The sequence below is a fragment of the Staurois parvus genome, unplaced genomic scaffold (genome assembly GCF_062004578.1).
Source record: "Staurois parvus isolate SC_StPar_1 unplaced genomic scaffold, SC_StPar_1.0 ptg000698l, whole genome shotgun sequence".
NCBI classification, from domain to species: Eukaryota; Metazoa; Chordata; class Amphibia; order Anura; family Ranidae; genus Staurois; species Staurois parvus.
In genome coordinates, this window is record NW_028318494.1 from 5,560,394 (window position 1) to 5,588,150 (window position 27,757).

A 27,757-nucleotide genomic window follows, 5' to 3' on the forward strand; every position below is an offset into this window, starting at 1 on the left:
TATTTATTCTGGCCATTGAAACGAATTAACGCTCAAGCGCTAAACGCGCCTAGCGTTAACATGCGTTTAGGTGCGTTAACACACTTTGGTGAAGCTCAGAGCCCCTGAGCAGCAGTAAATCTTTAGGCTGTCAGCAGATCAGCCTCTACAAATTCAGTAATGCCGAAAAACAGAGAGCAACTGAGCATGTGCAGAGCAAGACGAGACAGTGTATTACTGGATTTTGAACAGTACAGGCACTTATTTTTAATATTTTACATAGTTAGACCTACAAAAGGGGCCTCCTGAAGTAATCTTGCAGGACTTAAAGAGTTACTAAACCCACAACAGTACAATCAGTCTGTATATACAGTAGGCATGCTTGTTATACTCACTGTGGAACCTAAGGGGGCAATCTTCCATATTGTGTAAAAAGACTGTTTTAATCCTGTCTTGTTTGATGCTCCTCTTTTTCTACTGTCCCCAATCCATCTGTTGATAAATCAGAGCATTGTGGGCAAGCTGCACATGCTCAGTGTGGTGTGTATTGCTAGAGATATTTTTTTTTTTGGGAGAGTGCATGTGATCAGCACAGGGCCAATCAGTGCTATCCAGAGGGTCAGGGGAGTCATACAGCCTGGTAGGACAATCAAGGGAGAATGAAAACTCCTCCTACAAGCTTTAACTAGTGCTTGGCTGGACTCTGATAGAAGTCACAAGACTGCTATATACTGCTGATGAGAAAAGGTATTTAGCAGTTTATATTTACTTAATTAATTGCATTTCCATATTGTGTGTTCTGTGGGAGACCAGATATAGTGAATGCAGGGTCCAGGGAGACTAGATATAGTGAATGCAGGGTCCTGGGAGACCAGATATAGTGAATGCACGGTCCAGGGAGACCAGATATAGTGAATGCAGGGTCCGGGGAGACCGGATATAGTGAATGCAGGGTCCTGGGAGACCAGATATAGTGAATGCAGGGTCCTGGGAGACCACATATAGTGAATGCAGGGTCCTGGGAGACCAGATAGAGTGAATTCTGGGCCCAGGGAGACCAGATATAGTGAATGCAGGGTCCGGGGAGATCAGATATAGTGAATACAGGGCCTGAGGAGACCAGATATAGTGAATGCAGGGTCCGGGGAGACCAGATATAGTGAATGCAGAGTCTGGGGAGACCAGATATAGTGAATGCAGGGTCCAGGGAGACCAGATATAATGAATGCAGGGTCCAGGGAGACCAGATATAGTGAATGCGGGGTCCTGGGAGACCAGATAGAGTGAATTCTGGGCCCAGGGAGACCAGATATAGTGAATGCAGGGTCCGGGGAGACCAGATATAGTGAATGCAGGGTCCGGGAGACCAGATATAGTGAATGCAGGGTCTGGGGAGACCAGATATAGTGAATGCAGGGACCGAGGAGACCGGATATAGTGAATGCAGGGTCCGGGGAGACCAGATATAGTGAATGCAGGGACCAAGGAGACCGGATATAGTGAATGCAGGGTCTGGAGAGACCAGATATAGTGAATGCAGGGTCTGGGGAGACCAGATATAGTAAATGCAGGGTCCCGGGAGACCAGATATAGTGAACGCAGGGACCGAGGAGACCAGATATAGTGAATGCAGGGACCGAGGAGACCAGATATAGTGAATGCAGGGTCCGGGGAGACCAGATATAGTGAATGCAGGGACCGAGGAGACCGGATATAGTGAATGCAGGGTCCAAGGAGACTGGATATAGTGAATGCAGGGTCCGGGGAGACCAGATATAGTGAATGCAGGGTCTGGAAAGACAATATCTGGTAAATGCAGGGTCCGGGGAGACCAGATATAGTGAATGCAGGGTCTGGGGAGAGCGGATATAGTGAATGCAGGGTCTAGGGGGGGACCAGATATAGTGAATGCAGGGTCCAGGGAGACCGGATATAGTGAATGCAGGATCTGGAGAGACCAGATATAGTGAATGCAGGGACTGAGGAGACCGGATATAGCGAATGCAGGGTCTGGGGAAATCAGATATAGTAAATGCAGTGTCCCAGGAGACCAGATATAGTGAATGCAGGGTCCGGGGAGACCAGATATAGTGAATGCAGGGCCCGGGGAGACCAGATATAGTGAATGCAGGGACCGAGGAGACCGGATATAGTGAATGCAGGGTCCGGGGAGACCAGATATAGTGAATGCAGGGTCCGGGGAGACCAGATATAGTGAATGCAGGGTCCGGGGAGACCGGATATAGTGAATGTGGGGTCCAAGGAGACCAGATATAGTGAATGCAGGGTCCGGAGAGACCAGATATAGTGAATGCAGGGTCCTGGGAGACCAGATATAGTGAATGCAGGGTCCGGGGAGACCAGATCTAGTGAATGCAGGGTCCGGGGAGACCAGATATAGTGATTGCAGGGTCCAGGGAGACCAGATATATTGAATGCAGGGTGCGGGGATACCAGATATAGTGAATGCAGGGTCTGGAGAGACAATATATAGTAAATGCAGGGTCCCGGGAGACCGGATATAGTGAATACAGGGCCCGGGGGTACCAGATATAGTGAATGCAGGGTCCTGGGATACCAGATATAGTGAATGCAGGGTCCTGGGAGATCAGATATAGTGAATGCAGGGTCCTGGGAGATCAGATATATTGAATGCAGGGTCCTGGGAGATCAGATATAGTGAATGCAGGGTCCTGGGAGATCAGATATAGTGAATGCAGGGTCCTGGGAGATCAGATATAGTGAATGCAGGGTCCTGGGAGATCAGATATATTGAATGCAGGGTCCTGGGAGATCAGATATAGTGAATGCAGGGTCCTGGGAGATCAGATATAGTGAAAGCAGGGTCCGGGGTTTAGTAACACTTTATTTTCTGACTAAAGTTCCACTTTGTTACATTGCAGACATACTGTACATCTCTTCTGTAGTACAGGACTCCTACCTGCCTGCACTGTACACTACACATCTACAGCTCAGAGTACAAAGCAACATCTGCTGAGAATTTCCCACACATGCATGGCAGTGATGTCATCTCAGCCTAGCCAATCAAAACAGGCAAATATTGAAACCCAGGAGAAGACAATCCAAAGATGTCCAAGATAGGGAGCTCCTGGACATCTCATCGCTGGATTGGAGGTGAGTAGAGTTCTCCTTTAGGTAATATCAAAAAAACGCTCCGCCTGTCCCGTAAAGAAAATGTATTCCCATCCAGTGTTGTGACTGAGTCATTGTCAGCCTGAGTATCACAGCACTGGGAGAACCCATAAATGTCCTGGTGAGGGACGGGTGATACAAGCTGGTACTCGGGTGGATAATATTTTTGTATGACTTTTATAGCTGCATTCAATCATAGTATAATATTCCCAGTATTATTGTATTACTATAGAAGTAGTATAGTATTCCTATCAGTATTATATTCCGATAGGAGTAGTAGAGTATTCCTAGGATACTAGGATAGGATAGGTAAGGATTGTATTCCTCTATGAGAAGTATTATTTCTGCCAGCTTTATATTACTGTAGACATAATATTTTATTCCTCTCAGTGCTCTATTTCTCTAGGAGTATTATAGTATTGCTGTAAGTATTTTATTCATATAAATGTAGTATTGTGTTCCTGTCAGTGATTAATTTGTATATGAATAATACGTTATTCCTGGGAGTATTCCTGGGTAGGGGTAGTATAACAATGGGAATATTATTGTTTTCTTGTCAGTATATTACTCCTCTAGGAGTATTATAGTATAGTTGTATTTTCTTCCTCTGGGAGTTTTATGATATAGTTGTATATTATTCCTCTAGTAGTATGTTCTTCCTCTGGGAGTATTATGATCTATCTGTGAGTATTTTCTTCCTCTGGGAATATTATGGTCTTTCTGTATTTTCTTCCTATGGGAGTATTATTGTCTCTCTGTGAGTATTTTCTTCCTCTGGGAGTATTATGGTCTCTCTGTATTTTCTTCCTCTGGGAGTATTATGGTATAGTTGTATATTATTCCTCTATGAGTATTTTTTTCCTCTCGGAGTATTATGGTCTGTGAGTATTTTCTTCCTTTGGGAGAATTATGGTCTTTCTGCATTTTCTTCCTCTTGAAGTATTATGATGTAGTTGTATATTACTCCTCTATGGGTATTTTCTTCCTCTAAGAGTATTATGATTTATCTGTTAGTATGTTCTTCCTCTGAGTGTATTATCGTATAGTTGTATGTTATTCCTCTGTAAGTATTTTCTTCCTGTGGGATTATTATGATCTATCTGTGAGTATTTTCTTCCTCTGGGAGTATTACGGACTATCTGTGAGTATTTTCTTCCTCAGGGAGTATTATGGTCTATCTATAAGTATTTTCTTCCTATGAGAGTATTCAAGTATAGTTCTATATTATTCCTCTATGAGTATTTTCTTCCTCTGAGAGTAGTATGGTCTTTCTGTATTTCCCTCCTCTGGAAGTATTATGGTCTTTCTGTATTTTCTTCCTCTGGGAGTATTATGGTATAGTTGTATATTATTCCTCTAGTAGTATGTTCTTCCTCAGGGAGTATTATGGTCTATCTGTATTTTCCTCCTCTGGTAGTATTATGGTATAGTTGTATATCCTTCCTCTGGGAGTATTATGGTGTAGTTGTATATTATTCCTCTGGTAGTATGTTCTTGCTCTGGTAGTATGTTCTTGATCTGTATTTCCTTGCTCTGTATGTTCTTGCTCTGTGAGTATTTCCTTGCTCTGGTAGTATGTTTTTGCTCTGTATTTCCTTGCTCTGGTAGTATGTTCTTGTTCTGGTAGTATGTTCTTGCTCTGGGAGTATTCCCTTGCTCTCAGTGAGTATGTCCTTGCTCTGGGAGTATTTCCTTGCTCTGGGACTATGTCCTTGCTCTGGGACTATGTCCTTGCTCTGGCAGCATTTCCTTGCTCTGTATTCCTTTGCTCTGTGACTATGTCCTTGCTCTGTATTCCCTTGCTCTCAGTGAGTATTCCCTTGCTCTGGGACTATAGCCTTGCTCTGTAAGTCCTTGCTCTGAGTATTCCTTTGCTCTGTATGTCCTTGCTCTGAGAGTATTCCCTTGCTCTGAGTATTCCCTTGCTCTGGGACTATGTCCTTGCTCTCAGTGAGTATTCCCTTGCTCTCGGTGAGTACTCCCTTGCTCTCGGTGAGTACTCCCTTGCTCTCGGTGAGTACTCCCTTGCTCTCAGTGAATATTTCCTTGCTCTGGGAGTACTCCCTTGCTCTCAGTGAGTATTCCCTTGCTCTCAGTGAGTACCCCCTTGCTCTCAGTGAGTATTCCCTTGCTCTCAGTGAGTACTCCCTTGCTCTCAGTGAGTATTCCCTTGCTCTCAGTGAGTACCCCCTTGCTCTCAGTGAGTATACCCTTGCTCTCAGTGAGTATTTCCTTGCTCTGGCAGTATCCCCTTGCTCTCAGTGAGTACTCCCTTGCTCTCAGTGAGTATTCCCTTGCTCTCAGTGAGTATCTTCTTGCTCGCAGTGAGTACTTCCTTGCTCTCAGTGAGTACTCCCTTGCTCTCAGTGAGTACTCCTTTGCTCTCAGTGAGTATGTTCTTGCTCTCAGTGAGTACTCCTTTGCTCTCAGTGAGTATTCCCTTGCTCTCAGTGAGTACTCCTTTGCTCTCAGTGAGTATGTTCTTGCTCTCAGTGAGTATATTCTTGCTCTCAGTGAGTACTCCTTTGCTCTCAGTGAGTATGTTCTTGCTCTCAGTGAGTACTCCCTTGCTCTCAGTGAGTATGTTCTTGCTCTCAGTGAGTACTCCTTTGCTCTCAGTGAGTACTCCCTTGCTCTCAGTGAGTATGTTCTTGCTCTCAGTGAGTATTCCCTTGCTCTCAGTGAGTATATTCTTGCTCTCAGTGAGTACTCCTTTGCTCTCAGTGAGTATGTTCTTGCTCTCAGTGAGTATATTCTTGCTCTCAGTGAGTACTCCTTTGCTCTCAGTGAGTATATTCTTGCTCTCAGTGAGCACTCCCTTGCTCTCAGTGAGTATGTTCTTGCTCTCAGTGAGTATTCCCTTGCTCTCAGTGAGTACTCCCTTGCTCTCAGTGAGTATATTCTTGCTCTCAGTGAGCACTCCCTTGCTCTCAGTGAGTATGTTCTTGCTCTCAGTGAGTATCCCCTTGCTCTCAGTGAGTACTCCCTTGCTCTCAGTGAGTACTCCCTTGCTCTCAGTGAGTATGTTCTTGCTCTCAGTGAGTATTCCCTTGCTCTGGGAGTACTGAGGCCCAGCTGGCAGCTGGAAGGGTTAATAAGACTGCAGCCATTGGGGGAGCCCCATCCTTCCTTCCTTCCCTCCCCGGGCCCCGCCCCCTGGGCTGGTCACATGGCCCCGGAGGTGACGCGGAGTGGCTGGCAGGCAGCGGCTGCTGTGTGTTGATAAGGAGGCGGAGAGCGGCGGAGGGAGCAGAGCGGAGAGGAGAGCTGAGGCTGCATGATGGCGGGACGGAGCTCGGCCGGGTTGGCGGGAGAGAGTCAGGCGATTCGGGGGCTCCCCGCTGCAGTATTTCGGGGTTCAGGCCCGGCGGGTGTGATCCGGGTGTGGAGGGGGAGCGGAGCTCCGTGTGAAGTGAGTGGTGGTGATGATGGTAGAAGATGGCGGACGGAGAGGGAAGCGCGGAGCCCGGTGTTGGTCCTCCGGGGACCCCCCCGGTGTGTTAAGGCGGGGAGCCGTCCAGGAGAAAGCAGGGGGTGAAGTCCCGGGCCGGCTGAGGGGCCCCTGTGGCCCTGGTCATCGAATGTCAGATCCTCCCTGTAATGGCGGCGGCAATGGGTGAGTATGGCGGCTCCTGCTTCTTCTTCTTTGTCCTTGTGGTGAGGAGAGGAGACCAGCCATGTCCTTCAGAGGAAAACACCGACAGTACCATGAGCCTGGGCCCTCAGGGGCCCCTGACACCCCTCCTCCCATCCAACTCAGGGACCCCCATACACTTCCCTCCATATCACCGAATATTTCTAGAATTTTCCCCGGATTTCTGTCCACCATCCCCCACACTGCACCCTCCCCCACCCTCCCTCCTCCATATCACTCACCTATACCATGGCTCTGCTCAGGGTCCCCCCTGTTTATTATTGGGGGACAATTCTATTCTTTATAAACATTTAACCCTTCACATGGATTCCTCTATAGGGTGTTGGCTTGTTAACCCTCTCCTCACCGGTCATCGAATTTATACCGATCAATATCTGATCGTCTGTGCCGGGGATCGATCATCGGATGGGTTGGATGGTTTTATGGTCGTTGGATGTAAACATATTTGGTGGGAAATCCTTTATTTTGCTATTAATTGTCAGGCGAATCCTCCAGATGTCTATAGAGAGAAGACAGACATACAATATGGATACAATGTATCTTTTTATGTTTCTGATGGATCCAATCTGCTGAGAGTAGGCTGGATACAATGTATCAGATGTCCTCCATAGACTTCCATTGACTGATTTATGCATTATAGGAATATTATATAGAGGAAAACAAATACAATGTATCTTTTTATGTATGAAATGTATCCAACCTGCTCGATGTATACTGGATACAATGTATCAGATGTCCCTCTCCATAGACTTCCATTGACTGATTTATGTATTATAGGAATGTTATATACGAAAAAAACAAATACAATGTTTCTTTTTAGGTTTGAAATGTATCCAACCTGCTTAATGTATACTGAATACAATGTATCAGATGTCCTTCTCCATAGACTTCCATTGACTTACTGGAATTTTATATTTAGAATACATGACACAATGTTTTTTTTGTTTGAATTGTATCCAGTCCGTTGGCTACAATGTTGGCTACAATGTATCAGATGTCGTCCTTCTCCATAGACTTCCATTGACAGTTATTTTATTTTTATTTTTTTTATAGGATTTTTACACCTAGATACAATTGTTTTTTTTTTTGGTTTTTTTATACTTTTAAAGATATCCAACCTTCTCAATGGATATAATGTATTCGATGTCATTCTCCTCCATTGACTGATATGTATTGTATAATTTTTATACAGAGGACAGATACAATGTTTCTTTTTATGTTTTGAAATGTATACTGGATACAATGTATCAGATGTCCTCCTTCTCCATAGACTTCCATTGACTAGTTTTATTTTCTGTAGGATTTTACATCCAGAAGCAATATCTACAGTTTCTTTTTATACTTTTTGGATGTTTCCAGCCTGCTCAGTTTTAGCATCTGATGGATACAGTGTTGCAGAACCCGTCTTCAGAAGCTTCCACAGACAGACTTATCATAGGGATTTATTTACTGATATTAGGGATTATAGAGCACCAATAGTGTATGCAGCACTGTACAGTCACAAGTCCAGGCAGGAAGACTTAGTTGCTTTATGGTGCAGAAGAACTGTGGGCTGTAGTGTGACGTTCTACTTATTAGTGTGACACCCCCCCTGCCCCCAAAATGTTAAGGGACTCATGATTTTTTTTTTTAACTACCATTTTGTGTGCAAGCAGTAACTGTACTGTTTTGGGGTTTTTATTACAGGTATTGATCTAGCACTGACTATTTACGCAGTGCTGTACATGCTATATGTTCACATCAGTCCCTTAAACAAGGAACTTACAAGATCCCTATCTCACATGTGTGAACACACATACTAGGGTTGAAGAGCTTACAATCTAACGTCCCTATCTCACATGTGTGCACACACATACTAGGGTTGAAGAGCTTACAATCTAACGTCCCTATCTCACATGTGTGCACACACATACTAGGGTTGAAGAGCTTACAATCTAACGTCCCTATCTCACATGTGTGCACACACATACTAGGGTTGAAGAGCTTACAATCTAACGTCCCTATCTCACATGTGTGCACACACATACTAGGGTTGAAGAGCTTACAATCTAACGTCCCTATCTCACATGTGTGCACACACATACTAGGGTTGAAGAGCTTACAATCTAATGTCCCTATCTCATGTGTGCACACACATACTAGGGTTGAAGAGCTTACAATCGTCCCTATCTCAAGTGTGCACACACATACTAGGGTTGAAGAGCTTACAGTCTGTTTCTGATCTTGCCTGCCTATATTTTTATTTTATTTTGTCATACTAGGGCTGAAGAGCTTACAATCTAACGTCCCTATCTCACATGCGTGTGCACACATACTAGGGCTGAAGAGCTTCCAATCTGTTTCCAAACATGCATACATATAGGTTTTCATACAAAGGCTAAAGAGCTTACAGTTGAAGATCTGTCTCGCCTGCATACAAACTTGTAGGACCAAAGAGCTTGCAATCTTAAGCCTGATATTGTGTGCCTACACATAGGCGGCTGAGAAGCTTACGATGGAAGGTCCATGTCTCATGGGCATACATGCAATATGGTCATTGAGCTTACAATCTGTTCCTTCTTTCACATGTGCACACATAACTAGGGACCAAGGAGCTTACAATCTAATGTCTCTATTGCACATGCATACACAACGAGGAGCTTGCAGTCTTGACAATATTGTATGCCTATACACACTGGGGCAAATAAACGTACAAACTAAGGTCCCTATCTCACGTACATACAAGGGCTAAAGAGCTTACAATCTAAGGTCACTAGCTCACATTCATACGAACATACTAGGACCAAGGAGCTTGCAATCTTAAGCCCAATATTGCATGCCTACACACACTGGGGCAAATTGGCTTACAATCAAAGATTCCTGTCTCGTGCCTACATGAAGTATGGCCATTGAGCTTACAATCTATATTCTTTCTTTCACATGCATACACATAACTAGTGCCAAAGAGCTTATAATCTAAGGATATAGATAGATATAAGAATATATATACACAAAGGGGCTTACAACTTGTTTTTGTATGTAACAAGGTTTTCTTGGTGCTTGTGCATTTCTTGGCTCTTTTTGAAAATCTGTTTACAAATCTAAGGTCTTTATCATGCATGCAACAAGACCAAGGAGCTTACAATCTAAGCTCCTTCTCTCACATGCTAGGGCCAAGGAGTTTGCCATCTAAGTTGCATATCTCGCAATATAACACATCATGGGACCAATTAACCTACCAGCATGTTTTTGGAGTGTGGGAGAAAAAAAACGGAGGGAACCTATGCAAGTACAGAGAAAACGTGCTAACTTCATGCTAGTCTCCTATTTAGGATTTGCGCAAAGGACCCCAGTGCTGCAAGGCAGCCGTGCTGACCGTGAAGTTGCTGTACCTTCATTTTAATGTATATTATGTAATATCTTTGGTTAAATGGAACTAGTACAATTGTACAAATTTTCCACCCTTTTAAAAAAAGTGGAAGGTGTGAATATTACAGACCATATATATATTTTGATGTACACTTTCATTACCGCACTTTACATAAAAATCTATAATATCTCTACATCAAGATGTGTTGGCAGTGAAGAATACTATATTTTAGTTCTAAATTTAGTTTTTGTAGAAGAAAAGTGTACATTGTACCATCCCATTTAAAAAACCGCAAAGATTAGTTATGTCCTAATATGAGAATGTGATATTACATCACAAGGTTTGAAACCTACAAAATACAGATGTCAGAATTGTCTATTTTATAGATGACAGAGTAACATGGGAATATTTAATTTTTCAAGACCATATTTAATTTCTTATTGAATGTTTCTGATTGGAAGTTTGATACAGATGATCCTTCTCTAAAATACAATTTATTGATCTGTTTGCAGATGCACACATGCTTCAAGGATCCAGTTCCTGACTTTTTAAGTAAGTATGACTTTTATTTTGGGTAAATGTATTTTTTCTTTGTTATAGTGTTTGGGATTTTGGCTTGAAATTTTGTCCAAATGAGTACTAAATACTGCTGACTATTCCCAAATCTCCAATTGTTTATTTTAATTTTTATTTACAGTTAAATCCGTATGATGACTCATGCCTAATATGACAGGAAAGAATACATATACAGTGAGGTAAGCCTATAAAACTGAATGATGAAATATGCATTTGGCTATCATAGACCGATTGTGTAAAAGGTGTCAAACCCCTAACGACTCATTTTTATTTTTTCAGGTTTTGATCTATTTTTTGAAGCTGGGTATTGGCACGTTTTAAGTAAGTATCATGCTTCTCGAACTTTGATTACTTTGTAAATAAAATGTACAATAGACAAAACCTAGAACTGAGGCTAAAAAATACTAAATATCATTTTAATGTTAAATCCTGATGAATATATAATTCTAATAAAAGTGGAATACTGCTAAATGTATAGTTCTAATAAATGGGGGGGGGGGGGGGGGATACTGATTATGTAAAGCTTCTCAATTCATCAGTCACCATGAACCTGTTTAAACATGGTTTGGTTTTAAATGGTAAAACGGTTTCTTTTACGTACAGGCTGTAAACCTGTCCATTTTCTTGTGAAGTCCTAGTTTTACACCATTACCCCAAATTGCATATGATATAATTTTTAGGTAAATGCTTTTACACTGTTTTAAATTAAAATTTCCTACAACACTTTTTATTTTACCATTTTAAAGCATAACAGAAAATGGAATTAAGTCATGAGAGAATTGTAGCATTTTAAATTAAAGATGGCAAACTCTAATTTTTATTTTTGTGTATTAATTATGAAACAGTCTCCAGTGTTTCACTTTTTTTTATGCATAAAATGTTTCTACAATAAAGTGGTTGTGTCATGTCAAATGGTTCAGGTTGGGTTTCATTTCCTTTCTAGGTATTAATCACTTTTTGCTAAAGGTAGTTTCCATAAATTGGGAAGTTTGCAGCTCTTTTTTTCAATTTTTACACGAACAATTTTTTTTTTTTTTTTTATTAAAGGCTTTCCCCGCCCCCCCCCCCCTCGTGTTTTTTTGATGCGTTAAATGGCCTTTATTGTCATGGCAGAAAATTACAAAAGATTTTGAGTGCTTTAAGATGGTTTAGTTTTCCCTTCTATTATAAATGCATTTTCCAGTTCAGCACCATTTTTACCAATATACCTTTTTGACATGTAGCAATTAAAAAAAAAAAAAAACGAAAAAAATATATTTTTTTGTAGGTAACATTGTATAGTGAATTTATTAACTTGCATTACAAAAATATATAATATAACACGTCCTTGTCCCACATGGTAATTTCTTAACTTTTGTAGTTTTAGAAATGACAACCTACAAAAGGTAGTATAGAGTGTACAAGCAGCATAAAAGGTACAAAAATGTTCAAAAGAATAACTGCAATGACAGGTTGCGTCAGACCCTACTACCATAACAAAAACCCTTGTCCACTAATGTCCAGTAAATGGCCAATTTTTTTTCCTGCAGTGGTGGGAAAAAAACATTTCGATGAGGTGACAATTTGTATTAGAACTTTGACATTTCAGAGTTGGTAATTGATCAGTTATCAATGCAGTAACATTTGATTTGGCTTTTTTTTTTTTTTTTTTTTTTTTTTTTTAAACAAAAAAAAAACAAATCACTTTTTTTCAGAAGGGGGCAGGAAATATTTGGGATGTGTGGTGTTTTTTGCATAACAGAAAAAAATTACTCAAGTGGAGGTTTGTCGACCAGAAAACAAGTTTCAAATTTATGATTGGTATTGATGTCTGGTTTAGACTAACTCACTAAATAGGCTTTCACTCTTGTTAAATACAAACGTCCATTCTTGTTAAGAGGTTATGACCCATCAATTGTATCTTCATCTTGGTAAGTGTTTGCCAAGGTCAAAGTATATGATTTTTAATATACATTGGGTTCTTGAAATCGAGAATATATTCAAAAGAATAACCACTTTCTAATCTGTAAATTGAACAGCAAGATGACGCCTTTAGAAAACTTCAAGTGATGTATTACCAAATTAGAGAATTGTTTAACGAATGAACTTGAAGATTTTGCACATATTTTAGCTTTGACTCTAGACATGTAATCATTCTAGGAATGTGGATGCTCTGTGTGAGAAATCGATCGATCACTTTATAGGTTTGGAGTTGTGTGGTCTGTAATGTCTCACCTAGGCACTATATTTTATTTTTTATGTTAATCTTGACAATACACTAGCTTGCTCCAATAGTATGTAAGGTTAACTGTTTCTTGCTGATGCAGTTTAACTGTTTTCTAATAGAGGAATGTAGTTACCCCACCCCTGAGCGTGAATATTTTCATAGCTCATTTCTGCAGGGTAGATCTGCCAAATGTCAGTCGTCCTGTTTTTGTCACAGCTGTTCACCTAATGTGGTAACCTGTTGCTGAGTCATGTAATGTCACCATTTTTAGTTATTTTGATGTTAATGGTAAATTTGGAGACCATAATCCTTAATCTCTAAAGTCATTCAGCGACCTGATAGTACCAATAATGGTAAAAAAAAATTGTCCATGTCAGCTTTACACAATATTGGCAAGCTTTTTTTTTTTTTACTTTTTTTTTTTTTTTTTTTTTCTTGTCTAAATGTAAACCGTATTGATGTTGGCTGTGCCACCAAATTTGCCTTTACCCCACATTTCTAAAAATACAGAATTTATCTCGACATCCAGTGCAGTAAAAGAATATGCTGCATTCCTTGCTTATATCCTGTGCATTCCCTTGAGAGAGGCCTAAGCATAAATATCAGGAATATGAGCTCAGGATTCTTGGAAATCTGCCTCACGTCTGAGTACTATTGCCATGGTTGCAAGGAAGAAATTTTATATTTTCCCATTTTGCTTATATATATATACAGTGCCTTGAGACCGTATTCATACCCCTTGAAATTTTCTGCATTGTCATGTTACAACCAAAAATGTCAATGTATTTTATGTGATAAACCAACACAAAGTGGCACATAATTGTGAAGTGGGGAAAAAAAAAAAGATGGTTTTCAAGATTGTTTACAAATATCTGAAAAGTGTGGCGGCATTTGTATTCAGCCCCCCTGAGTTAACGCTTTTTGTAGAACCACCTTTTGCTGCAAATACAAGTCTTTTTGGGGATGTCTCTACCAGCTAGGCACATCTAGAGGGGCATTTTTGCCCATTCTTAGCAAAATAGCTCAAGCTCTGTCAGATTTGATGGAGAGTGTCTGTGAACAGCAATTTTCAAGTCTTGCCACAGATTCTCTATTGGATTTAGGTCTGGATTGTGACTGGGCCATTCTAACACATGAATATGCTTTGATCTAAACCATTCCATTGTAGGTCTGGCTGGATGTTTAGGGTCGTTGTCCTGCTGGAAAGTGAATCTCCACCCCAATCTTAAGTCTTTTGCAGACTCTTAACAGGTTTTCTGCTAAGATTGCCCTGTATTTGGCTCCATCCAACTTCCCATCAACTCGGACCAGTTTCCCTGTCCCTGCCGAAGAAAAGCATCCCTGCAACATGATGCTTCCACCACCATGTTTCACGGTGGGGATGGTGTCAGGCAGGGGCGGACTGACAACTCATGGGGCCCCCGGGCAATAGGGGGTCATGGGGACCGCGTCCTTGCCCAAACTCAAAGCCTATGAAAAAGGTACCAGGGGCATCTCATGGGGCCCCATACTGACCCTGGGCCCTCGGGCAGTGCCCGAGTTTCCAAATGGTCAGTCCACCCCTGGTGTTGGGGTTATATGCAGTGTTAGTTTTCCGCCACACATAGCGTTTTGCTTTAAGGTCAAAAAGTTCAATTTTGCTCTCATCTGACCAGAGCACCTTCTTCCAAATGTTTTCTGTGTCCCCCACATAGCTTCTTGCAAACTGCAAATAGTAGAACTTTTTGCTTTCTTTCAACAATGACTTTCTTCTTGTCACTCTTCCATAAAGAGCAGATTTGTGGAGTGCACGACTAAGTTGTCTTGAGGACAGATTCTCCCACCTGAGCTGTGGATCTCTGCAGCTCCTCCAGAGTTACCATGGGCCTGTTGGCTGCTTCTCTGATTAATGCTCTCCTTGCCTGGCCTGTCAATTTAGGTGGTTGGCCATGACTTGGTGGTTTGCAGTTGTGCCATTTCTTTTAATTTTCTTTTTTTTTTTTTTTTGGATGGATTGAACAGTGCTCCCTGAGATGGACAAAGCTTGGGATATTGTATAAACCTAACCCTGCTTTAAACTTCAACTTTATCCCTGACCTGTCTGGTGTGTTCCTTGGCCTTCCTGATGCTGTGTGTTCACGAATGTTCTCTAACAAACCTCTGAGGGCTTCACAGAAAGCTGTATTTATACTGAGATTAAATTACACACAGGTGGACTCTATTTACTAATTGGGTGACTTTTGAAGGCAATTGGTTCCACTAGATTTCAATTAGGATTATCACAGTAAAGGGGCTGAAGACAAATGCACACCACACTTTTCTGATTTTATTTGTACATTTTTTAAAACCATTTATCATTTTCCTTCCACTTCACAATTATGTGCCACTTTGTGTTGATCTATCACATAAAATACATTTTACGTTATTGGTTGTAACATGACCATGTGTAAAATTTCAAGGGATATGAATACTTATGTGAGGCACTGTATATCCGCATTATACATCCTCCTTCAAAAGGGTGAATTAGGTTTAATTTTTGCAAAGTTAACTTACCGAAATGTCTTAAATTCAAGAGCCGGCAAACTTGGTGTATATAAACTCCAATTCTAAAATGTAATCTAGATTATCTGGGCTGTTCTTGGATGTGGTGGCTGCACTGGTTTTCTTTCAGGCTTTTTCCTGGTAATCTACGAATCGCACACTTCCTGTCCTGAATGTGGCTTCATTCACTTCAGTGTGTGTGTGTGTGTGTGTGTGTGTGTGTGTGTGTGTGTGTCCGTTACCCAGGCTGGGCTCCAAACATGCCTGCCTTTCCATCTTCATAACATGGGGGATGGGGAGTTTAGTTTACAGAAATAAGGTTGCTTACAAATGACTAAAACTACATTTCTGGCAGAATCAACAGTTATTTTTCTGTAATTGCTGAAAAAATTGCAGCCCAACACAGAAGTCCTAGTTGGTAACAAAGGGGCAACTTGCTAAGATACATACTGAAGTAAATGTATGCCTTTTTAAAATGGCATCGGAAGTAGTCAGTCTCCCCTCCCCCCATATTTAGAGATATTTAGCACCTTTTTAGTGTGTATTCTCCCCTTTCCCTTTCTTCACTCAATGATCTGTCAAGTGCAATGTTACAAATTACTTGCGTTCCTAAACAAAGGGTGCAACATTTCCACACTGATGCACTGCCTTTTAACTTTCCTAAAATGACTGCTCCTTGAGATAAATGATGCATGTAAGTGGTGTAGGTTTTTTTTTTTTTTTTTTTTTTCTTTCTTTCTCTCTCTTATTTACTTATGATGACACACACAGCCTAATATATTAAATGGCGGTTTTGAAAGCTAGAGAGCTGGATTTCTGCACCTTTTTTACCACTTGCCTACAGGTGACTTATACCCCCATCCTGCCCAGGCCAATTTCCAGCTTTCAGTGCTATCACACTTTGATAATTGCGCGGTCATGCAACACTGTACCCATATGAAATTATTATTTTTTTTTTTTTTAGACCGAGCTTTATTTTGGTGGTATTTAATCACCTCTGGGTTTTTAATTTGTTAAGCCAAAAACCACTGAATTTTGAGAACTTTTTTTTTTCTTCCACTGATGTGCGCTAATGAGGCTGCAGTGATGGGCACTGATAGGCTACACTGGTAGTTGGCATTGACAGGCATCACTGATGGCACTGACTGGCACTTTTAGGCGGCACTGATGGGTGACACTGAAAGGCAACTCAGATGGGCACTGATATGTGGCATTGATGTGCACTGATGGGCACTGGCAGGTGGCATGGATGAGCACACAGAGCTGGCACTGATGGGCACTGGCAGGTGGCACTGCTGGGGCTACACTGATCATCAGTGCCCTGATGATCAGTGTACGTGTCCCCTCCACGGAATGCCGATTACCGGTTCTCCTCTCCTTACGAGCTGTCAGCGTGACCGCTCGTGAGGAGAGAAATGCCTATAATTGGCATTTCCCTGTTTTTTTACATGTGATTGGACACAGCTGATCACATGACCGAGCTGACATCTTCGTCTCTTTCCATGGATCAGTGAACCGCTGTGTCCGAGGGACACAGCGCACCGCCGATCGCCACGCTGCGCGCTCCCAGAGCCGTGCATGCGTGGTGAAAATGGGAGGACGTCATGACGTCCTCCCAGAACGAGATGACCACCTTGCGCCTGTTATTGGACTATATGGGAGGCGGTTAAACTGAAGTTTCATAACACAAACTGTGATGCCATTCCTTTTGAATGGTATCGCAGACCTGCATCTTGAGCATACAAGACACAGATCAGATATCTGCAGTGTGAAAGTGCATCAAAATGAATGCTTTTCCCTCTGAGGTCAGCCAGTGTATTTCTGCAGAGGTCACAAATGAATGCACTGGATGTACTCTGAACTTGTGCTCCAGTTTTTTTTTTTTTTTTTTTTTTTTTTAACACTATAGTGAGCTGCAAGCCAATGTCCTTCCTAGCCCTCTTTTTGTCTACATGAGCTATGAGTACACAGCCTTTTGGCGTAAAAAGAGGAGTTCAAAGGACACCCAAGCTCATCTCTAGTCACTTAACTGCATTTCTGCTAAATGCTTAACAGGGGTGGACTGACCATTTGGAAACTCTGGCACTGCCCAAGGGCCCGGGGTCAGTAGGGGGCCCCATGGGATGCCCCTGGTACCTTTTCATAGGCTTTTTTGAGTTTGGGCAAGGACACGGGCCCCATGATCCCCTATTGCCCGGGGGCCCCATGAGTTGTCAGTCCGCCCCTGATGCTTAACTTCCAATTTTGTTTTTAGGATACATTATGGCTTTCCCTGTAAAAGGCCAGTGCCACGTTCAGTGCTGGTAACTGGAAAGCTGTTATACATGCATGCTTTGGTGTATCTTCCAACTCACATTTTTGTACCTAAAGAAACCTCTGACCTGCTTTAAGCAATGAGGGTGTGGGGGAGGATAATCTGGATAAACATTCCTGTGTGCTGAGGTTTAAAAATATAGGGGGAGGGAAACCTGCTGCTCTCAGGGTCATAACCTGCAGCAACTCTGCATGGAGGGGGAGGAGTATTTGGCAGTGTGTGGTTTTATTTATTTTCTTGAAGATTCTGAAGTTGGCACTTCTATGCAAGGCTGGTGCAGCATTAGGTCATGTGATCTGAATCTGAGCCTCCGGAGCTTTGTTTTAAAGTGGTGCTCCAGGCTCCACCCAAAATAGAGGTCAACCACTACAAATACTGTAGCTGCTGACTTTTAGTTAAGGATACTTGCCTGTCCTGAGGGTCCAACAAGTATCTTCACCCAAGCTGATTCTTCAATTTTGGTTTTGGGTGCTGGCATCTTCAGTAAGAGTAACCAGGAGTGAAGCCTTGCGGCTTCACAGCTGGTTTTCTACTGCGCATGTGCAAAGCGATCTGTGCTTTATGAATGGGCTGCCGTCTTCTTGAACCCGTGACATGTTCCAGAAGGCCCTGGGGGTTTAAGAGAGGGGCTGAACTTCCAGCTCAAAGGGCAATCTGACCTGGAAGTGGAAGCAGGTACCTGTCAAATGTTCTGTCCACTTTAGTTTTGCAGATCTTTTTATTGGTTTAGAAGCCTGCTTTATGGCCTATAGGGTTGTGTCTTGTGTCTATCTACACTGTATCTGAGCAGCACAAACCAAAAATGCTGTCATTTTTACTATTCAAAGCAAACTCTTCCTTACATCCATGCCTTCCCATGTTTTTTATTTTGTTGAGAAATCACTTTGAAAAAGAACCTCTAACATTTCTGGCCATGGCCATCTTGAGAAAGGGCAGATGATTCATGTAGCATTAACTTCATGGAATCCATATGCCCTTAGCTCAGGCAGGTTGGTGTGCTTAGTGAGAGAACTCCTCCCCTCCTGAAGACTCCTGAGATGTATGACCTCATTTGTTTACGCATGGAAACTAGGAAGTGATTCAGGAAATGTAAATATGATATACCTTCCCATCTATTTACTAATGCTGGTAGCATAAAAATGGTCAATGTTAACAGAGTAAAGTTCCACTTTTACCTTAGTATGATGGTAATATATAGTAACTGACTTTTTCTGATGTTCAAACAAAAATCTATTTTGATGGTGATTTATATATAATTTTTTTTAAATTTACAATTTTATAAATTGGCACCCCCACTGTAATTGAGAAAAATAATTTTGACAAGACATTGGCTTTATTGAAAATTGATTACAAATCTTTTACTTTTTACAGGCCAGGTAACCTGATTGAACATACAGTGGTGAGTTTTTTTTCAGTGTTTTTATTTTAAAAAAAGAACAAAAGTGTTTAACTCTATATGTGCTAGTTTTGAAAGCAGTGCTTGCGAAGTCTTATTGGCTTCTGTGAATGAGAATGAGGAAATTTTAATCAAGGTAAAAGTGGAGCAGTTAGTAGTTTAGGCTGTTTTTTTGTTTGCTGGTTGTCCTGAAAACCTTTTAAAGGAAATGCAGCCACATAATTCCACATTTGTGTACTTGTCCTGGCAGGAATTGGTTGTGTTTTGAGTCATGGCTTGCATTATCATGCCACAGCAGGATACTGCTTAAAGCCAGGCATACACGTATAGATTTTCATTTCAAGAATATTCGTTTGACTTTCTAATCATTAATGGGGTCAAATCAATGTTTGTTTTCGACACCAATGATGGGCAGAAAGGGAAACTTTTTTTTTTTTTTTTTTTCTCTTTTTTCCTGCCGAACAGTGTATGTGGTTATCATCCACTAATGGAATGTTCTGCGGATTTTTGCACCACTTTTTTTTTTTTTTTTTTAAGAATATTCTTGTCCAAAAATCTACACTTGTATGGCCAGCTTAAGCCGTCTATTTTTAATTTGGGGGCATTGATATGCTAAACTTGGGTCAGACCCAAGTTTTTATATATATATATATATATATATATATATATATAAAAATTTTCCCCCTCATGTAATGCAAAGATCTTTGCAACAGTTTTCTGGCCCCTTTCAGTCCAGGCTGTGCTTCACACATGAAATATTTCACTTCCCAGTGTTTTGCTGAACATTGATAACGATATGTGAAAATGTTTGTGAAATGTTCTCCATATTTAGCATGTCAAAGTCTGAGAAATGCTTTTGAACCTTCTTTTTTTTTTTTTTTTTTTGTTTTGAAAAGCTAAAGGTTTAATGTTAGTAATTTTTTGTTTTGGGGCAAATTCACACTTGAAGCTGAACTTCAGAATAAGCCAGCAATGGGGTTGATTTAGAAGTACTGTAGAGTGCAAACTCTGGTGCAGCTCTGCATAGAAAACAATCGGTTTCCAGGTTTTTGTCAAAGCTTACTCTAACAAGCTGACGTTAGAAGCTGATTGGCTACCATGTACAGCTGCATCAGATTTTGCACTCTCCAGTTTTAGTAAATCAACCCCATTGTCTAATTACAAGAATCGGGTATTCTTGAACCTTTTTTGGTACAATTTTTTTTTTTTTGTGTATTTCTTTCAGGTCTGTGTAGTAATCCAGTGCGAGACTTTGCACCTGTGCAGGAGCTTCCTGCAATAGACCAGTCACTGCTGTTCTCTCTCCTTGAGCAGATTGACTGGTCTTGTCTCCACCCCCTCCTGTGATGGGTGGACATGCTGGGTCCCTCCCACAGTTTCTCAGACTCTGAGAAGCACGATGCTACCACCACATTTTATATCTAGGTTTTGAAGAAGGATTTGGTGCATAGTGTATTTTATGTTCTTTGTGGACATTGAGAAGTTTTTTTTTTTTTTTTTTGTGCCTGTAGTTCAGCTTTAAGCATTTTATTTTTTTCTTTATGGGCTACCAATGCACCACAGCAGATGGAAAAAGTACATGGCCCTTTACCAAAGCAGCGCACCACAATATGCCTGGTGCATAGTTTTTTTTACTGTACATTGCAGAGGGGTGCCATTATCCATGAATGATGTGCAGCCCTTAAGACCGGTCTCTGTCATATGTTAACCAACACACAAGTGTGAATGGGCTTAGTCTAGTCGTGTTTTGGTTTTTGTTTTCTAAGTTTGTTTTTTCCAACCCAAATTGGGCTTAATTTTGTTGACAAATCCTAGGCATGAATACTCTTACCATCTCATTATGACGATGATTCTTGTGCCTATGGCTAAGGCTGTAAGGTGTTTCTTGAATCTGTAAATTTAAGCAAAATGTTTGAATGCACCTTGTCTCTTACCAGGAGAGTATGGGCTTAACTCGTAGCCAATGTCTGCCATAGACGTTGAATGGAGAGCATCCCGTTACTCTCTAGTCACAAAAATGTGACCAGTGGATTGAATTCATTGGTTTGAAGAGGTCTACAGAATACAAATGTCATGCAGTTTGTGGTAGCACTGCTTTCCTGCAGTAGAATATGGGTGTGTGTTTTTTTTTGTTTTTGTGTTTTTTTTTATATTATATCTTGTGGTTTGCTTGATATTTTTCTTAATATGCAAATCTATTTTTAAACTAAGCTTTCCAAGCCCCCTTTAATTAACATTATGTGAAATTGTACCTGCTGCATCTAAAAGTGTATTGTGGTGTTGGACTATTTATATTGCAGCAGTGGTTGGTGTTCTACATACAAGTAGTAGAAGTTTAATGTTGGGTCTTTTCTTAGGGGGGTTTGCAAGGTTCCACAAAGGTTTTTACTTCCTGCCTTTTTGTATTTCCTGCCTGGTTCTTGTTTTAATGTGTGATTGATAGAAAGGTGGAAAGTAGTTTGGAGGGCTGAGAAGTAGAGTTTGCTCTTTGATCCTTGTATTGTGGCTCTTTTGAGCTCTTCTAGCTCCAGGTCCTGCAAGAGCCCTCAGGTCTTCGGATTACAACATTTTTGCTTCAAAAGGGAAAAACAAAACTTATACTTTTTTTTTTTTTTTTTTTTTTTTTTTATCTTCCACCGCCCTAAACCTTTTTCTGTCCTGGAGTAGATTTTAAAGGGACCTGTCAGGATGGAAATATGCAGAATTCCTTTTGGCAACTTGATTTTTAGGTACGAGCTCTGTGGCTCTTATTGCTGATTTTGATCAGTTTGGCAGCCAATGATGACTGAACATCTGAGCTTCATATTTGGTGTAACTTATTTAACAGTGAAACTTGGATGAAGCTCATGGCCTTGGAGCTTGTACCTCACTTTATGTCTGCCATGGCGGCTCACAGATCTTCATCCTGACGAGTCCTACTTAATAGGAGGCAGGACAATAGATGTTTTGTGCTGTGAATGATTCTGCTGTGCTTTGCATACGTTTCCATGTTTATTTCTGCTGGATTGTCAGGTTATGGAGCTGTAAACATTTTCAATTGTTTTATATGAATGGTCACAAAGAATCTATAAATTACAAATGTTAAGGTGTTTGGCCTCATTCACACAGACCAACAGGCATGCACAGCGGCAGGAGACCGCATTTGTTGCAGTTGGACTGTCAGGTGGTTACGGCCAGTTGCAGATGCTCAGCCTGTATGAAGCAATGAAAGGCTGACAGGTGGAGCAGTCCACCAATCTTTAAATGTATCCATGCATTGAGCAGTTACCTGCTGTTTTAGGGGCAGATATCGGGCGCAAAGGTCCATCCCTGGATGCATTTTTACCAAACGAGTGGATACACGTGACAAGTGGACAGCTGCCGCTCCTGTCAGCCTGTCATTGCATATGCTGCATTTGGGAATGCTCAGCCTGCACCAAGCAATTTCTTGCTGCTGTTCATGTGAATGGGGTTGTACAGTGATGTGTTAATCCAGCTACATACCCAAGATGGCAGGGAGGTGAAACAGAGGCCATAGAGGAATATGGAGCATGCCATGGTGGACCTGCTTATTCCGGTTCCAGTCAATGGCTTTAGGACTTTCTATGGCGGTGACCTGCAACAAGCATACATGCCAAAGTGTCGGGGTGGAATTGGCTCTTATCCACTTACATGGTGCCAATCGATGGCTTATATTGGAGCTTTTAATTCAGTGCAAATAGCCAATTTATATTGAGATGGGGTGGTCCATCACATGACTTTTTTGTAAACCTGTCCACAGAAATGTGGAGGCTGCCATTGCCAACATCCGCCTGAAAATGTTCCTTACCAGGTCATTCTACTGAGCCCCCTGGCTTCAATAGGTTTTGTGTTGGTGACCCAGAAAAGTATGCAGATCAGGAAAGTCAAAATATTTTGTTCTGGGTCAGTGACTCAGTATTAAAGCCAGCGGAGTAACATGACAGGCACCTAACTTTGTAGAATGAAAATCAATGGCAGCCTTTGTGTTTCTCTCAAAGGTTTCTCCTAAGCAGAAGGCGTTCTTGGATGTAGGGCTTTAAAGTGTGTGTGTTGCTCCATTTCCCTTCCTGTCCCATAGTCAAAACGGGAAACGAGGGAATCCACGCAAATTAAGGTCATTTCTTGGGGACCCCAGATCACCAGAGCTAGTAACACCAAGATTCCAACTCTACTACTTTTCTGGGGACAACCTAAAATTTGGGATTTTCTTTTACTTTCACTTTTTTTTTTTTTTTTTCTTCAATGAGGATAAACCAGACAAGTAGAGGGTGAATATCAACAGGGGCACAAAAGGCAATAAAAACTAAAAGTTGTTCTAATCCCTCCCCACTCTACCCAAAACTAAAAAACGTGTTTTTTGGTTCTACTTTGTTGGTCCCCAATAATGGAGTTGGATAGCATTGCCTCTTTAGAAATGCATAGGACTTAAAAAGGACCATTAATTCCACCCAAAGCAGCAGTCCTTCAATGGTGTCTCGGCACTCGAATCTCATTTAAAGAGATTTTCCAGATGTAACTGGTCCTTCTAAATGGATGTAACAAATATCCCTGTCCAAAGATGGATCGCTCAATTTAAATGGGTGCATAATTTAAAAAAAAAAAAACTGATGAAAAAAATTAGAATAAACCATTTTAGATAAGCCAGCTGTTACCATGTATTTGCTGCGGTCCGGCAACAAAGAATCCCTTGCCATGAGGCCATTTAGTTACCAATAGTTTTTCCCTCTTCACTATTTAAAAATTCCCCAACATCCATGTTGTGTAGGATTTGTTGTCAACCGTTGCAGGCAGTAATAATTGTACTGTAGGACACAGATGCTCACTGTGAAGAAATGAAAAATCCATTTGAGTTTGGTGACCCCATCACGTTGCTTTAGTAATGTTCACATTGGCCGGAACTAGGAGTTATTGTTTATCTTGCCACTGGGAACCCCAACAAAGACTGGAAGTCGACGTGTAGATGAACATATCGGCAACCACACCAAAACCTCATTTAGTTGGAATTGCCCCTCCATCAGGCCAACCTATATGCATATGGATATAATAGAACTTTATCTGCCTACATGTTTGCAACCGATTTGTTTGGTTCTTATACCCAACGCCACAATTTATAGTTTGGAGGGAGACCAGACAGACCAATAAATGTCTTTAGCTTCCATCTCATCTACCACCTGCTGATAGGTGGAAGCATATTCTAGCATCGAGATCCATTGTATGCTTTCTTATTCCTGGAAGCTTGCCTAAACACCAATGCCTTAGTGCCTTTCACCAGAGCTACACTGCATCTGAGCACCACAAATCAAAATTGCTATTTATTTTTAATATACAAAGCAAACTTCCCCCCCCCCCCCCCCCATCCATCCATATCTCCCATGTTTTATTTTGCTGTGAAATCACTTTGAAAACCACCCCGTAGCATTTTGGGCCATGGTCATCTTAAGTAAGGGCAGATGGTTGATGTAGCACTTCCTGGAATCCATCTGCCCTTGGCTCAGGTAGGTGGGTGTGCTTGGCTAAGAAACCCCCTCCTTCCCTAATGAAGACTCCTGAGATATGACATTGCCTAGGCATGGAAACAAGAAAGTAACTGAAGAAATGTGGGGGGAAAAAAGTTTTAAACCAGTAAATATATTTTCTTATCTATTTGCTAGGGCTAGCAGCATAAGGATTTTTGTCTGAGTGCAATTCCACTTTAATACATAGCGCACCTACTCATAGAAGGGGGTGACGTGTCATTTATTGTGAATGGCACCCCAATGCAAATACAACCTAACACAGCACTATGCACATAACATGTTGTGGTGCACTTCAAAAAAAGTTCCTTTTTGTATTTGTTTTCATCTGTTGAGGTGTTGGCAGCCTATTTATAATGGATGGGCTTCCTGAACGCAACAGAACATTAGGTGTGAATCTAACCTTGGGAATTTTAGTATGATCTTGTTCAGTTCTGGCACTTTGATGTGTGAGAGGTTATGGCAATGTTCATTTAAAGATTTCAAGTACTGCCAGAAATCTAGTATCTATAGCCAAAACGTTCGCTTTAGTCAGCGTAGAGGAATTAGAGCCCCTTTGTGGTGTTCATTGTGTGTCCTGAAGATGAGACGTGCCCTCTGTATCCTGGTGACCATTGACAAAAATGTTTTTTTATATATATATATATATTTTAAAATAAGACTTTTTTTTTTTTTTTTTTTTTTTTTTTTTAAAGCCTTCTCTATGTATCAGAAATTTATTGAATGTGAATTTGTTGGTTAAATTTGGCTTTATGATGGATGATTGCTGTTTGTGTCCCCTTTTTTGTATTTCAGTTTGTTCTCTTCCTAGGAGGAGCTGTTATTGTCTTGATATTATTCCGTCTGACACCTAAAAAAAACAAATTCCTGAATCTGGTTGATTATAACACCAGCTCATCCAGGCTATGTGCCCCATTGTTCAATCATATGTTCTATTCAAAATGAATGTTTTTGTGGTAAACTGATATTTCTGTTCAAGGACAAACAAAATTGTCCTTGATTTACCGAAGTGGTTTTCAGGAGTCCCTCATGGCTCCAGTGTTCTTTGCAGCCCTAATGAATACCATCTGGATTTTTTTTTTTCTTTTTTTTTTTTTTGTAATGGAGAAATTTTTTTTCCCCCAGCCTTAATGGGGGTGGTGGAAGGCTTTTATGGTAGCAACAGCAGGTGCATTGTGAAGCAAGATGCTATACTGGTGTTCATGTGTTTGTAGGCCTCACTGAATGGTTCTAACCCTCTCAGTATTTATAGTAGTAGATTCTGTCCAAATTACAAATACTGTTTGGTATTCCACTTTTGAGCAGCAACCCACGTCAAACATATAAAGTGGCTGTTGCATAAGTAGGCATGCTCCTGGAAATGCTTGGGTTTTTTTTGGTTGGCTAAAGTGCCTTAAGTCGCACAACCCCAGAGTGAGACTTCTGTAAATTGTCCTCAGGTATTTTTTCCCTCTTGTTCTGGGTCAGCGATTTCAGGCAACATTAAATGACAGATGGGTAGATGGCAGAAGATGAGTTTATCAATGCAAGCCTCCATTATTCTCTTGTGACAATTCCCTTTAAATTGTGCTCTCTGAATAGCAGTTTGATGGAGCGCCATCCCTTGACACACACCTGTAACAAGCTTTCATTAATGAGACCAATTTACATTTTTTTTCATGTGGGCTGGGCTTAAAGAGGCAGGACAGTAAATGTGTAAGGCCCCTCCATAGCTTTTTCTGCCCCCCTTTTGCAGTATCCCACATTTTGTACTGGCCAGGGGCGTACTGACCATTTGGAAACTCGGGCGCTGTCCGGGGTCAGTAGGGGGCCTCATGAGATTCCCCTGGTACCTTTTTTTTTTTTTTCATAGGCTTTGAGTTTGGGCTTTTTTGAGTTTGGGCAAGGATACAGGGGCCCCATGATCCCCTATTGCCTGGGGGCCCCATGAGTTGTCAGTCCGACCCAGGTACTGGCTATGCCTAAACTGGAGCTGTTTTGTCATTGATTACTTTGTGTTAATTCCAGGTCTTTCCATTTGAGGTTGGTAGCTGCAGGCACTACAGTTTTTGTGCCCCCCAAAAAAGCACCATCCATGGCATTATAAAGTTAAGAAGGAAATTTATTAAAGGGCTTTCAGGTTCAATATTGAATGGCATCCTATGCCCCTCTTAAATGGGTCTGTGGGTGAAGAGAGCTAATTTCAAGCTGGTATACAGTAGCATTGTGCCATAGTAGATGGTGGTCCAATATGTGGCTGTATTCAGTCCACTCTCCTGACCAAAAGTTGTGACTCTTCTAGTCTCATAATGTTGAGATAGTAACCTGAACTACTCCCTGGTTATGGTGCCCTTTATGTTTGAGGAGGGTGGTTGCCCAGAGGTGGTCAACATGAAATATTAATCCATGGTGTACTAGAAACTATTTTGTCAAAACAAAGCTCCTGTCTGCTGTCAGACTTGGAAACGCTTGGTTATGCTGAACTTCATCAATAATAACCAATGGGTTCGAAACACAAAATGGGGCTGAGATCCTAAATGGATTAGAACCATGGAACAGAGTTGAGATGACAGATGAATAGAGCCATAGAATTGAACTGAGATCAGATGGGTTAGAACCATGGAATGGGGTTGAAATTTATGCGTGTCATTTTAAAAAAACAAATTATTTAATAAAAAGATGATGCCCATTCCAATAGATTTTCTCTTTTGATTTTTCTAAGACTCAAAAGTTCCTGGGCAATTGGGAGTGGAATTCACTGAAGTCAAAGATGATCGCTGTTATGTGAATTGCTTGAAGCTTTATGGACTGGAATGAACTCTTGATTAGGCTTTCCAATTCAAGAACATGATGAAAATGGACTTCGCTGCTGAAGCTCTGATATTGATTTAAATGTATTTACTATGACTTGTTCATATGATTTCTGGAAACTTTATGCTCATCACACCTGTGTTTACATTTTGTACATTTTTGATTATGCAAATTGTCAACACTCTTCAATAAAGAGAATTATTTTTTTAATAACAGCTTGTCTCTCTTTTGTTTTAAACTCAAGTGCACAAAATGCGTGTAGAACCTGCAAAATGCATTGATGGGAAATGCATATGTATGTAGGTG

At 41.1% G+C, this 27,757-nt stretch overlaps 1 long non-coding RNA gene across 1 annotated transcript; it reads left to right on the forward strand.

The window, feature by feature from the left end:
• Positions 1–6,344: 6,344 nt before the first annotated feature.
• LOC149446044 (uncharacterized) lies at positions 6,345–27,664 on the forward strand. Its single transcript, XR_016306279.1, has 6 exons — positions 6,345–6,748; positions 10,649–10,688; positions 10,834–10,891; positions 10,992–11,033; positions 19,124–19,151; positions 27,363–27,664. It is a non-coding gene; the product is annotated as an uncharacterized LOC149446044 (long non-coding RNA).
• Positions 27,665–27,757: the final 93 nt, after the last annotated feature.